We start from the raw sequence: 14641 nt of genomic DNA, 5'->3' as shown, positions 1-14641 counted from the left end.
AGATGATCTGAATGGAAGGCATTATAGAACTGTCAGAAGTTATGCTAGCAATTGCTCCAAATACAAAAAGCTACAGTTTGACAACATATTTACTGGAGTTTGTTCAAAAAGTTGGTAACTCCAGTCATACTTGTACAAAACATTTTAGCTGATTAGCTAGCTGCATTTGTCCAAAAACTTAAATTACAGTAGTTGCAGCTAGAGAAAATGCACCGAATGAGTTTCATTCAAATGCATTCAAAAAGTACAAAATGAAGTCAACGACATTGAGTCAGACAGTTTTTTTTTTTTTTTTTTTTTTTTTTTTTTTTTTTTTTGCGATATTGCTCTTTCCTTCTAGAGGATGATGTTGATGATGTTCTATGCTTGGTCTGTTCATCACTTTAAACCAAGAGAGCATATGTGATTAGAATCGTCAGTAGCGAAACTAAAGTGTATACAATTTATTCTCAATAACAGATTATACTTTATGTGAGATAGTTTTGAAAGACAATTAATTAGTTCCTGCTCTGGTATTATCTAAGTCATTGTTTGGGAGTTTATCTTAAGGTATGAAAGTTAAAAAAAAAGCAGGATGCAAAAGCTAAGTAAATAAATTATATGTTGTTCTAGAGTGTGTGAAAATTAAAATAGAAGATGAGAGTGAAATAGAACATGAAACCGTAAGCTCAATAAATGGATTTATTCCTAAATTTAGATGCTGTCTCTTACAATCAATTTAGATGTGATATATTCAGTTTGCTTCTTGACATTTATAACCTATATGAAGAAAATGCCAGGAAAAGAAAGAAAGAAAGAATTCAGAATTGCAATCAAAAACTCAACAGTTATAACAAAATTTGAAAACAGAACCAAGAATATGAGCAACACGAACTGAATGTAAAGAATCGGAATCATTCACAATAAATCAAGATCCAAGATTACACATAAAGGATAATAACTTGAAGGTAAGCTGAATAGATGAGCAACGCAATTTCCCGTGACACTGATAAACCGTATTTGCTGATCTTGATTTTGACTGGGAAATCTAATGTCGGTTAACAGGAACTCTAGATACGTACGTACCGATGGAGACTTCTCCTCAAATGCGATAGATGGTGGGGTTGAGAAGAGAATTATATATACTTGCTGTTTCAGGGCAAAACAGTACTTTTCTTTTACTACTGTTTGTCCCATTCCAGGATCACGTAAGTTCATGCTGTTCGGATTTCTGGTTCAGATCAGTTTGATCCATTTTCGAGAAAATGTGGCTCGTGTTGAAGTTTCATACCATCCATAAACCAAGAAAAATGAAGGGCAAAATGGCCTTTTCACACTCCTTATGGCAGCCTGAAATTGTGAGAAGAAATCAAGGGCAAAACCGCCATTTTACTGTTAAATGAACAGGATAATGAACAGTAAGTGCACTTTAGTATATAGTAAATTAACTAGATAATCCTTCCCGCGCGATGCTGCGGGGGTTTTGTTTTTCTTAACTGAATTAAAGTGTATCTTTGTAATTCCTCCATCATTCTCCTACCTTTAGTGGTCTTTTCCACCATGCTTGTAATCTCAAATTTCTTCAAGGCAGCATTGGCGAAGTTTCTCCACTGCACCTTGTATGATAGATGAAACAATATAATTAGCCAGAGAGTCTCTTCTTGCAATTCTTTTGTTTGTGTATTCCATCAAACTCTTTCAAAAATAACGTCATTCCCTAAATCATGAGCTAATATTTACATAAGAATCCAGAAAAGATACAATGTCCATTGGTTGGAATTGGCGATGTTTTCATTACCAAAATCCAATAAGCTATAGTAACAGAAAATTCATATCTGCAAAAAAACTCAAAGAAAAAGTCCATTTCTAATTGGAAATCAAATAGAAAAGTCTGGAGTCTAATCAATTTTGTCAACCAGGTGAGAGAAACAGGGAATATTTTTTAGGTCATTCTAATATTAGCATTTCATATTCCATCTCACAACGAAAAATCAAGGGACCAAATCCATCACCTGAAACTATATACTTAATCTCAGAAACAACCAAGCGGACCTAACAAATAATTAATCAAATAATGAACTAACTGTTGTAGAGATACTGAATTAGAGAGGAATTTGCTGTGTATATCATTGATAATAGGGGCCTCTTTATATAGAGGATTACAATGCATAGAATCTCAATCATACAAGGAAAGGAATTCTACATTGATTAGGATTCTAGATCCTTCTAATTAAATCCTATTACCACTAGGTCAAGTAACCTAGAGTTTGGGCCAAACACATAAAAGAGAGATTTCCTTAAACACTCCCCCTTGTGTTGCCCAAACGCGGTGCTTCTCTCGTTGCCTCGTTAAAAACCTTGCCGAGTAACAAAAACCCAGTGGGACAAAAATAACCTCGGTCGAAGGGGAAAAAGAGCACAACACACCCTTCACGTTTCGAGACCATACATGTAGACATCTCCCCCTGATGTCTGCATCTCCCCCTGATGACTACGGTCATGGGAGTTCGGATAACTTCCGTAAACGATGCTACCAACATGTTTCTCGAAAGTGGAATTTAGGCAATGACTTAGTGAGCAAGTCTGCCACACTGTCCTCAGATCGAACCTAGTTCATTTTGATCTTGAGGAGAGTCTGTTGTTGCTGATTAAGCTTGGTGTTGTCGCTTTGATGTAGCCTTACTTCATTTGTTCAAAACAAGCTGCATTATCCTAAATGCTCGTAGGCTCATCTATGGTAGACTTCAAACCACAATTGTTCGAACATGCGTAATTATGGATCCAATCCATATACATTCACGAATCTCTTCGTGAAGAGCAATAGTCTCTGCATGGTCCGAAGATATAGCGACTAGGGTCTATTCTGTAGGCCTCCAAGATATCGCAATCTTTACCCATGGTGAACACTTAACCAGTTTGGGAATGACCTTTGTGTGGGTCAGAGAGATACCCAGCATCAGCAAAACCTTCCAAAAAGCTAACTTCGTTTTGGGATGTGGAGAGGGGACGCAGGCTAGTGTTGGCGGCGTTCCTGGTGTGTGATGGGTCCGAATCCATCATCTCTCTGTAGGGATAGAACAAGCCCATATCAATCGTACATCTCAAGTATCGAAAGATATCTTTTACACTAATCCAATGGCGTCGCGTTGGCGCAGAGCTATATCTAGCTAATAAGTTCACAATATATGAGATGTCCGGTCTTGTGCATGGAGCTAAGTACAATAATGCGCATATTGTACTTAACTAGGGCATTTCTGCCCCTAGCGCATCTTCGTCATCATCCTTTGAACGAAGAGGATCCTTTTCAGGATCAAGACTACGGACGATCATGGGGGTGCTTGAAAGTTTGACCTTGTCAAAATGCCTAAGCATCTATCAACACGATGCTCAAGTTCCAAACCGAGACATAATCGTGTTCTCCCAAAATCCTTCATCTCAAGCTCGGATTTCTAGTGTTCAGCGGTTTCCCTTAACTCTTTAAGGGCTTCTAATGAAGATCATGTCCAACATGAACCGCGATAGAATCCGAAACTTGTTATGGAAACGCGTGGGCATATCCCTTCCCAATCAAGTAGTCACTTTAGTGAGCGTTTCAACCTCTTTGTAACGCGCTCCGTGGTCTAGAGCCACTTGACTTGGGTAAATGAAGTTCACCATGAACCTTCATGTATATTCCGTATCTAGATCCCCATAGAGATACGTAGTGACCACATTTGAAGCTGCATGATCAGTTATTTGGAAACTACCAAACTGACAAGGTAGTGGAGTGCAATGACATCCATTACGAGAGAATATGTCTCATCGTAGTCGATTCCAGGGCGTTTTGTGAGAAGCCTTGCGCTATAAGGCGAGATTGCCATCTCTTTTTCTCAGCACGCTTTCTAACGAAGACCCAGTAGTCAATAGGTTTTATGTTAGGAGGTGTTGTCATCACTAGCTCGAAAACCTTCCTCTTCGTTAGAGAATCCATCTTAACCTGGATCGCATCTTTTCCATTTGGGCCAAATCTCTCTACGTTGGCATTCATTCATCAACGGAGCGTGGTTCGATATCATCAGACTCAACAAACTCATGCGCAACGAAATGCGCGACTACATCATCAATTATGATGGAATTTCTATCCCACATCTCATGTACACTAGTGTAAGTTTTCATAGAGCTCTATATTCTCAGGAATAGGGTTCTAACGTTGAGGCGTCCCCCAACGATAACCATAACCTGGAAGATTCTCATGAGACGGATTTTGAGTGTCGATGATCAAAGGATTGGAATGTGCCAAAGTATCCTTCGAACCCACGGGCCTCCCATGCATCCTAGCTGGGGCCATGGCCTGTAACGCCAGAGTGCCACTCTCTATGGCTTTGGCGCCATGCCTACCTCTGTGTAGGGTGGCGCTACGTCCTCTCGTAGGGACGTCCATCCTTGCAAGCATGTTTGCAGCATATTTGTGTGATCTCGTCACTTTAACAGGGATCGAGATGAGACATAGTGGGGACAGACTACGACAATTCATGTCGTTCCTGTTGAACATTCGTGTTCGTATCTCCCCCTAACGACGGGAAGACTGTCTCATCAAAGTGACATCCGCAAATCTAGCGGTAAGGAGATCGCCGAGCAAGGGCATTAAGTGGCGGACGGTTGTTGAAGTCTTAAATCCAACTGAGTTGCTCATTCGTTTGTAAGGACCCATTATAGAGCGCTATGGCGGCGCAATTGGCACATAAATGGCTTGCTCAAATGTGCGTAAGTACAAAATACTTGTACCCAGTCACTAGCTGTAACGCAGAGAGACATTGAGTGGCGGTAGGTTGTAGACGAATTAGCATAGCTGCATGCGATATTGCATCACCCCAGGCGGATATTGGTGCGCATTACCAATGTCCGGACTACCATCATAGTCGTTTCCGCGAGACCATTTGGGTGTGCTCATGGGAATATGATGTCCAACATCAGTCCCAAATGCAATAACTATCGAAATTCTTCGATGTAAACTCACTAGCATAGTCAAATCCAATTGACTGAATAGGATGATTCGGGGAGTGAGCCCGTTGTCATATGATGTGTGCTAGGAGTGTTTCATAAGCACCATTACAAGTGGACAATGGCACAACACGTGACCAGCGTGTTTGCATATCAACCAACATCATGAGATATTTAAACGTCCGCAAGTTGGTGGAATCAGTCCACAGAATCCCTACGGATTCTATGTAAGAACATAATGAGTATTTTCATATCCTTTGCATAGGACGGTCTCAGTCCTAATTTTCCTAAGGAAGTGGCTTTGTAAAATGAGCGAGAGGCCTTAGAAGCAACCAAGGAGAGTTTTGGTTGGGTCTGAGCGTTTGAAACGCATATTGAAGCAAAGTTTGTGACTACATCACCCATCATGGTGTCATGACCATGGGAAGTGGCATCCATGGCGTTATAACCATGGGGATTGACATCCATGGCGTCATGGCCATGGGTAGCGCCAAATATGGCGTTGTCACAAGGGACTTGGGCGGCCATATGGCGCTCCAAGACAGCTGCAGCGTCAGATGCTGCAATTGTTGCGGTCTTGCTAAGTCCAGGAATCAATTTTTGATTCTTGCTTCATTTCGCTCGAGGGTGTCCATGTGAAGTCTTTAGTAGACGGATCACCATATCATGACCAGGGTGACTTATCCTGTCGAGACAAAGCCAATATGTGTCTAAATCCAAGAGATCTTCTCTCATAACTTTATTGGATTTAATAGCTCGAATAGTGACATAGAGTCCACTAGAGAGACACATAAACTTCTCTAAGATGCGCCTTCGTTCGCAATCATTAGAGGCATTGCAAAGGAACTCATTTATGTTCTCTACATGCGTTTTCGCATGGAATCCGTTGGCTATCCATAGGTGCGAGTTGCCCTAGGAGCGTAGAGAGTTTCTGTGACATTAATCAAGGTGCCATTTGGCAAAGAGAACTTGGGCTATTCCATGTCCTTGAATTAATACTGATGGCCCAGCCATCGTAGTCACAAAGTAACTTGCTCATGAATCAAAATGGAGTCATAATGAAAAGAACTCAAAATTTTATTCATAAGCCAATGGAGTACATCATTGTCTCTTAACCATTAGGAGAATCTAATCCAAATGCTTAGCTAATGCAAAACAATGGTAGTCGTCTAACTTCTTTCGGTAATTCCAACGCAAATATGACCAGGTGAGTAGGGAGATGTCGGTGGAGCAAAGCTCGCTTAATTACCACTTATCTCAAAACCTTCCTAGACATCACATTTACATTGAGTACGCCTACTTTGAAGAAAGACTAAACCATAGGCATCTACTACAAAAATAATATGGCAATTGCCTACATCTCTTGGAAAATAAAGACTTAAACAGAATTGGCGATCTATTGATCCCAGCCAGATTCGTAGTCTTCAACCCTTCACTCTAGATCATCTTCTTGATCTTCTTATTCTACATAGTGAGCTTCTCTTGCTTCACTATATGTTTTGTAGGCGGTGACAATTTCTTCACGAGCTCTACAAATGTGTGCCCAATGATCAGACACTCCACATTGAGAACATACATCTCTTTTCTCAAACTCCATTGATTGAGGCGCTTTGAAAGCGTCATTAGGATGGCTCTTAGTGTTGGTGGAGCCACCAACATGGCCAGAGGCGTTGCCTCCCTCTCTCTTTCCACGTTGACCTCTTCGGTTCCGTGTTCGCCTATTTTGGCGATTACCTTCCCAAGTAGAGCGATTATATGGACCAGAAAGTCCAGAAGTATCCCTAATGTTAGGGTTTTGCTCTTGGCGCCTTCTCTTAGGGGCACGACTATAATTGGATTCCGGAATATGCTCTATTTCCACGGATCTCGAATTATAGTTCTTCACAAGGATGTTGTCATGCTTTTCAGCGACATTCATAGCTCCAATGAGCTCATGAAACCTTGTGATTCGTCTTGCATTAACATCGATTCGATAGTTCTTAGCAACCATCAATGCAGAGACGGGGAAAGTGGAGAGAGTCTTCTCAATCAACATCGCATGTGTGATCTCTTTACCACAGAATTCCATTAAGGATTTAATGCGAAGTACTTCCGAGTTGTAGTCAAGAATTGACTTGAAATCATAGGAGCGGAGGCTATGTCATCTCACTTCTAGGTCAGGAAGCAAGGAAGGAGTCACGGACGTTGCCAAATCTTTCTTCGAGTGAGGCCCACAGCCTTCTGGGGTCTTCTTCATTCATACACTCGTACTGGAGCGAATCATCCATATGAGGAGTCATTAGGATGATGGCTTTCGCCTTATTTGCCTCTAAGGCTGCTCTATTTGCTTCCAAAGCTTGAGCTTGCTCAACAGTTAGCACGTCCTGGCTAGGCTCGAGAATCGTATCCAGGATTCCATCGGCCTTGAGATGCTGGCGGACATCACGAACCCACCTGTGATATTCAGAGCCAGTTGTTCCCAATGGAGCAAAGTCCAATTTGTTCAGGTTACTCATCCTGAAAGAGAACAAGAAATTAGGGTTGGTTTCGGAGCGTGAAAGGCTACCACAAAAACATATAAAATTTCTGAGCGCAGTCGCTTCCAAGAAATTAGGGATTTTCTGAGCGTAGTCGCTTCCAAGAAAATCCGATTCCAAGAGGGATTTTGGATTAGATCGAAACAATGATGCAAGTGGTCGATCATAAATTCTCTACAAACTCTAAGTTTGGAGGACTCTACAAGCTCCAAGCTTGGAGTGAGCACGAACCCCCACAGTTCGGCTTAATTCGGTCTCCCCTATGAAAAAGAAAGGGGGGTAGAAGAGGGGAGGTTGCAAGTCCCCGAGAAAAGAAGAAAAGAATGAAAAACTTCAAAAACATGAACTTTTAGAAAAGTTTACCTCTTAGGATTGCAGAACACATATGGTCCTTGTCGTAGGATTGGAGACGAGCTTCAGTCCTAGTGCAAGTATGCAGACTTGTAGGATTGCAGCGTGGTAGCGAAGACGCGAGGGTCGCGGAATCGCGGAGTCACGAGGGCACGAGGTCGCGGTGTCGCGGGGGTCGCGGTATCGTGGGTGTGTCGCGGGGTTGCGAATGTGGACTGTGTCGCAGGGTCGCGGTGTTGCGAGAATGCAGGGCCGCGAGGATGCTGCAGGGATGCCGCGATGCCGCGAGGATGCTGCGGGGATGCCGCGATGCCGCGAGGATGCTGCGGGGATGCCGCGAGGTCGCTGGTGAGTCGCGGTCACTAGGGCAGGCGAGCGCGCGAGGGCAGAAGGCAAGCAGGGCTTGCGGGCGCTGCATGGGTAGCGAGGCTAACCTGGTAGGGTTAGCGTTGAGTTGCGACGCGGGGGCTGCGAGGGCAGTAGTAGCGCAAGCAAGGCTAATCCGGTGGAGCTTGATCAATTTCTGGGGTTTTGGTTTCTAAAGCTAGGGTTAGGGCTCGTGCTGATAACGTGTTGTAGAGACACTGAATTAGAGAGGAATTTGCTGTGTATATCATTGATAATAGGGGCCTCTTTATATAGAGGATTACAATGCATAGAATCTCAATCATACAAGGAAATGAATTCTACATTGATTAGGATTCTAGATCATTCTAATTAAATCCTATTACCACTAGGTCAAGTAACCTAGAGTTTGGGCCAAACACATAAAAGAGAGATTTCCTTAAACACTAACCATTTTAAAGGTCATCCATATATAGGCACTAAACAACTGAAAGGAGCTTTATCAAGAACCAAATGAAGCAACCCTAAGAAATCGTACTTTCAATCCAGCAATACTAAAAGAAAAGTAGACATATAAGCATTAAATCCCTTCATTAACATCCTATTACAGACAAAACCAAGTAACCCTTAAATCAAGCAACCCTAACCTGTTGTTTGTGTTCAACTACTGCAGCTTTAGATTGCACATTCCGTTGATTTAATTCATTAGCTTTATATAGCAAATTCGATATAGGGGATACTGTTCCAGCACAAATATAGCCAAGTCTAAACTAACTAAACAAAACCTATAAATGTCATGTTCCACATCACACAAAATGTAAATTTGCTATACTAAACCCTTCGCAGCTAAATAAAGCTTCTGCCTTAAATATTACCTCAATAAGTTAATCAATACCTCAAAACCCAATAATACCAAGACAATGTCAATTAATAATTATCAACATCAGTTACTCTTCAATGCAGGTTGAAAGTTTCAGTTCCTGATTAAAGATGTTGAATTTACATAGATCTAAGGTCAAGGCCCTAAATCAAAGCTCAAAGATTAGGAACATCATTACAACTCAACAGTTTTAGTAGAAAACAATAAGCTGATTACTCCAAAGTCTAGAAAGCCAATTTTAACACGGGTAATAAAGTTTGCTTAAATCACAAACTGAAGGATTAATGACTCTCCTGATATCACCTTTTAACTAATATTTAAGCTGATTACTTCTCAATAAAAACCAATGTCCAAATCCAATTCTCCAGCATTTCATTGCTTCCCTCTAAACTTAGACTACAAAACAAACTACTTCAGCTCTAACAAAACAGAACAACATTCTTCTATTTGAAGTAAAACCTGATTACCCAAAAACAGTAACACTTCTTTTCACTATTGACACACCTGTTCTAAACAATAAGCTCATTATAAATTTTCTCTTATTCATAATTCTTCCTTTTTCTTCTAATAAATCTGCAAATACAAAAGAAAAAAAACACCAACCTTGACTTGACAGAATTGGAGAAAGCAACAAAACACATACCTCTTTTGCTCCCAAAGCCCGTCTCCTAAACTCGATCACAATCTCAGCACACACCTCTTCCAAAACGAACCCAAGCCTACCTCGCAGAGATATCCAACCAGCCCTATATCCACCAGTAAAAGCACATTAAGTTCATTTATTAAATCAGAAATGTAATTAGTTTAGGACAAATGGTGACCAACAGAGTGTCTACAGCTTCCCAAGCCTATAAACAATGGAGATCACTTGGATCTTTTATGGAAAATAAGGATCCAAGTTGGCTAATCATAAATTGAAAATATCTACTACATAGACCATGTCCAAGTATAATGCAGTCTTCACCCCTGACAAAGAGTAATGTATATGGTTGACTGACTATCAAAACAAAGAGGAATTGAGAACTGAACCAACTTGTCCCAAGCTCTAACACTCGGTGAAAATCTTTAAACACTAACTTGGCCTTGAAATTCGGTTTATAATCACAGGTATGATAACCTCTACACAGGTACTTGGACTTAAATTTAAAGAATGCGGCTATTAACAAACTTCTTTGTTCACCAATAAGACCATCAAAAGCCATGAAAAGTATACCAACAAACCACATCCCATATTCCATATTTTAATAAGGGCTAAAGCCAATCAACTACTGGATATGGACAGAACATCAGTGTTTAATCAGAAAGGCCAACAGACTATTATAACAGTTAATTGCAAACATATTGGTATAAAAAAATCGACCCATACTTACCTTCAAAGACACAACTGCTTATGATTCTTAAGCAAATCCCCGCTCCTTCAATATGTACAACTTCTAGATTAAGCACACACTACACAAATAAAATAAAATAAAACAAATTCAATCTATGAACAATTCAATCAAAAAATTTCAAGTTTAAGAAGCAAAATCACAACCAAAATTTTCACCCTTGTAATTTTCACCCTTGTTAATGGTTGTGATTTGAATTTGGATTTCCTCACCTATACATGAACTGAGAAACGCCCCCACTCTTTTTCAACCTATAAGCCAACCATCAAAAAATTGTTTACAGAAAAAGCTACAATCAGAGAAGAAGAAACTAAATTCAAATTCATAAAACAAACCCAAACCTTCCTCCGGAAGTCGACCACAATCTTCGATCCCTCCCCTTCTTTTTGCCACCCCAACGACCTACAATCAAAATCGAAAACATTACCTCAAAAATTCAAAAGCTTTAACAACCAAACGCCTCCTATTTGTTTCCAGCCCACAGGAAGAAACCAAATCCAAATTTACAAAACAAACCCGAAGCTTGGACGAAAATCTTGGATCTCTCCCCTTCTCTCTGCTACCCAGCGACCTACGATCAAAATCGAAAAATATTAAATCAAATCAAAAATTCAAAAGCTCTCAAAACCAAACCCCTCCTATTCGTTTGCAGTCCAACCTTTATATCTGAGAGCTTGATCGATACGCTTGATAACTCCGTTTCACGCCGCGTCTGTATCTGAGAACAAAACCGAAAATGGAACGAAGCGTAGTCGATGTATGCTTCTAGAACACAGAAGAAAACTTGGGCCTTTTTCTCTCCGCATACAGCTCGAGGGCAAAACTGTCATTTCACTGTTAAATGAACAGTTGAATGAACAGTGTCTAGGAACAGTGATTCGGCTTTAGATGTATGTATAATTAATTAATTTCTTAATTGGTTCTTGGTTTCTGTACTTGTTTTTGACTGAGGAAGCAGGTATGAAGTACTTCTCAGCAATCTAGTTCAGTTGACTTTGACTGCTGAAGATATCAAAAACGGCAGATTCATGTTGTCTGCAACTCTGCATTCATCTCTGAAGGCTTATTTTTCTGTTCTTTTTTCGTGGGTTTTTCTTGAACGTCATAAGGGAAGTTTGTGTTTTTTCTTTTTTTCTTTTCTTCTTCTGTGAAACGTGTTTTTAGTGAATAAGATAAGAGCCCTCATGTGATCGTTGAGGCATAGTACGTACAATAGTAATATGTAAAAGTATATATGTAAGAATCTGCAGCGAGATCGATGAACCCTTTTTACCCGCCCTTATTAGAAATTTAACCCTTACCTTATCAGATTTATAAAGACACATACATGTTTAGTGTATTTGTTGCAGTTAAATTTGCTATGTTTGAGAATTTGAGAAATGTTCATCTCTTGCCCGCCCCTGAAAAAAAAAAAAAAAAGGAAAATTTTTCTATATGAACTGATACTGAACACATTTTTCTGATGTGCAGGGGATTCCGGAGGACTTTGTGTCTAAATATGGAAAAGATCTATCAAATTCAGTGACTTTTAGGCTTCCATGTGGTTCAGAATGGGAAGTAGGATTGACAAGGTACAATGGTGAGGTTTGGTTTAAGAAGGGTTGGCCAGACTTCTCGAAGCTTTACTCTCTTGGCTACAATGACCTGCTGGTTTTCGGATATGAAGGGAAGTCTAGATTTCAGGTTTCCATATTTGATAAAAGCACAATTGAGATCGAGTATCCCATTAAAGTGTAAATTGGAGATGAAGAAAATGTAAATTTACTTGTGAATTGGGTCACTTCACTTCACTACTGGCTCTGGGCTGGCGATTATCTAGTCGTGTGCGTGATGCGGGAAGCGTGTACACGATTGTAAGAGGCTCCGTCAAGCGTCGAAAGCCATATGAGATGAGCTAGAATCCACTAGCAATTACGGGCACAGCCGTAAGAAACATAGAGAAACTTCTCTAATATTTGTTTTTTTATTGATAACTTGAATGAAAATTACAATCTAAGATGTGCCTTATATATCGGCTTTTGATTTTTGGCATTGGGAATGTTTTATCGATAATTTCTTTGGGTTTTGGTATGAATTCGGATTTGGATCTTGATTATGATATATAGTTTATAATTGAATCTCGCATGTGAACGTTAGTTATGAATTGTGTTGCTATATCGAGAATATCTTGGCGTGTGGGACACGTCATTGAGGTTTTAATTGATTTCTCAAGGAATTTTTTGAGTACGATTGGGAATCTTGCTCGTATATTTTTCTTCTTTGATTTTGAGAGATTTTTGGGGAAGTGTTTTTATATTGGTTTTCAAATTTGTTTTTCTTCAGTATACTTGGGTTGTTATATTTTATCTTTAGCTAGCTCATTGCTCCTCTTCACAACACCTTATGGGTTGCAGTCGAATCTTTAGCCTGAGAGGCTATTACAAGATCTTGGGAGGCTCCTTTTATTGTATGGTGACCTTTTCTTCCCCATGTTACTTTTATGTTCCACCAACGGGGCTGGTTCGGTTTTAAGAAAACTAGTTTTAAACGTTGCATGCATCGACGATTTTAAAAATAAAAATGTGGGAAAGTATTAAAACTTACTTCATTTAAATTATCTTGATTATTTATTATTTTTTAGTCCATTCACGCTAATGTGTTTTTTGAATACTTTCCCCTGAGCCCTTCGGTTTCAATTGCCTAGTTTGCAGATTAGATTAGTTGAGGTCAAACATACCTGGAGTCGAGGCATATAGTCATCCTCACAGCTTCCGCATATTGACTTTATTTATATTTCCTTGTATCCCTTATGGATTAGAATTGCTCTTATAACCAATCTATTGTACAAAGTGTGTAAGTTAGGTAGATGCAAACTTTTGTGTTTGTTGTGGAGTTTGATATGAAAATGGGGAGCATGTAGGCTCCAGGATTTGAGGTTGGTTGTAAAATTTCTAGAAGTATGAATTTAGTCTTCCACAGGTTTTGGGTAGTCAATTTTTAGGAGTAATTCTGCCGAATTTGAGGTAGAGTTATTACTAAAGTGGCCCCACATGGCTACCTCAGATTTAAGGGTGAAATCTGGGGCGGGTTCTGTTAGAGGTAGCTTCTAGGAGCTTTCTGAGATGTTTCTATGTGTCATGTGTACCACAATTGCGTGTAGGCAGGTGAGGTATAGATGAATGATTTTTCCTTAGGAGGCGAGGCTATTTGTGTGTGTACTAGGCTTGCTTTTAAGCGAGCTAACCTTGGACTATAATGAGCTGTCATACTTGGATAGAGAATTGGTTGTTTCCCCGCCAATGTCTGTATTCTCAAGTGTTTGTAGTCTCTAGCTGATTTATGGCTGTTGATCTAATGCATTCAACTTCCAGTTTCAAAAAAAAAAAAAAAAAAAATTGAGAGAACATGATGGTTTGATTTTAGTAAAGTTAATCGACCTCCTCTGAACATTGTTCCTATTTTCCAATTTGCTAGCTTCTTTTGAATTCTGAGAAACTAAGTCATTAGTATTAATTAGATCCTTCCAGTTTATAATATTATTGATGCCTAAATATCTACCTATACTAGCAATATGATTTATCTCCAGAATGTTAGAGATTGTTGTTCTTGTAGAATGAGGAACATTGGTAGAAAAATACATAGTAGAGTTAAGATCGATAGTTAATATGATGGCCAAAACTGTAGCAAAATTATTTAGAACTTGTAAAATGTTTCGTGCAGCAATAGTAAGCAAATATCATACAATCATCAGCAAAAAGCAAATTAGCTATCTTGATGCCATTAGGAGAGCTAAGAAGTCCTACTTGATTCTTGGATCATTCAGCCAGAAGTTGAAAATTCTTAGAAAGAGATTCCATACAAAGGATAAATAGATAAGGGGAAAGTGGATCACCTTGTCTCAAACCTCTTTGAGGTTGAAAAGGAGCATAAATATGGTCATTTAAAGTAATAGAGTAATGCGCTGAGGTGATACAGTTCATGATAATCTTGATGAAAACCAAATTTTATTAAGCAGCATTTTATATAGTCCCGGTGTAAAAGATCATAAGCTTTTTCTAGATCTAATTTAATTGTCATTGCAGGGAACTTACTTTTTTTTTTTCTTATTAAAATTAGTAAAAAGTCCATGAGCTATAATATAGTGTCATAATTAAATTGATCTCTTTGGAACAAAAGCATCATTTTTTTTAATGCAAGGGGTGTTAGAGCATCTCCAATAGCTT

General features: G+C 39.5%; 1 long non-coding RNA gene across 1 annotated transcript; it reads right to left on the bottom strand.

The window, feature by feature from the left end:
• Positions 1-784: 784 nt before the first annotated feature.
• LOC133740414 (uncharacterized) lies at positions 785-11269 on the bottom strand. Its single transcript, XR_009861208.1, has 7 exons — positions 11098-11269; positions 10956-11010; positions 10781-10841; positions 10652-10690; positions 10422-10500; positions 9695-9797; positions 785-1589 (listed from the first exon to the last, which is right to left on the bottom strand). It is a non-coding gene; the product is annotated as an uncharacterized LOC133740414 (long non-coding RNA).
• Between the last annotated feature and the right edge of the window lie 3372 nt (positions 11270-14641).

The sequence above is a fragment of the Rosa rugosa genome, chromosome 3 (genome assembly GCF_958449725.1).
Source record: "Rosa rugosa chromosome 3, drRosRugo1.1, whole genome shotgun sequence".
NCBI lineage: Eukaryota > Viridiplantae > Streptophyta > Magnoliopsida > Rosales > Rosaceae > Rosa > Rosa rugosa.
Note: the sequence above shows the minus strand (reverse complement) of the source record. Positions and strands in the feature narration are given on the sequence as shown.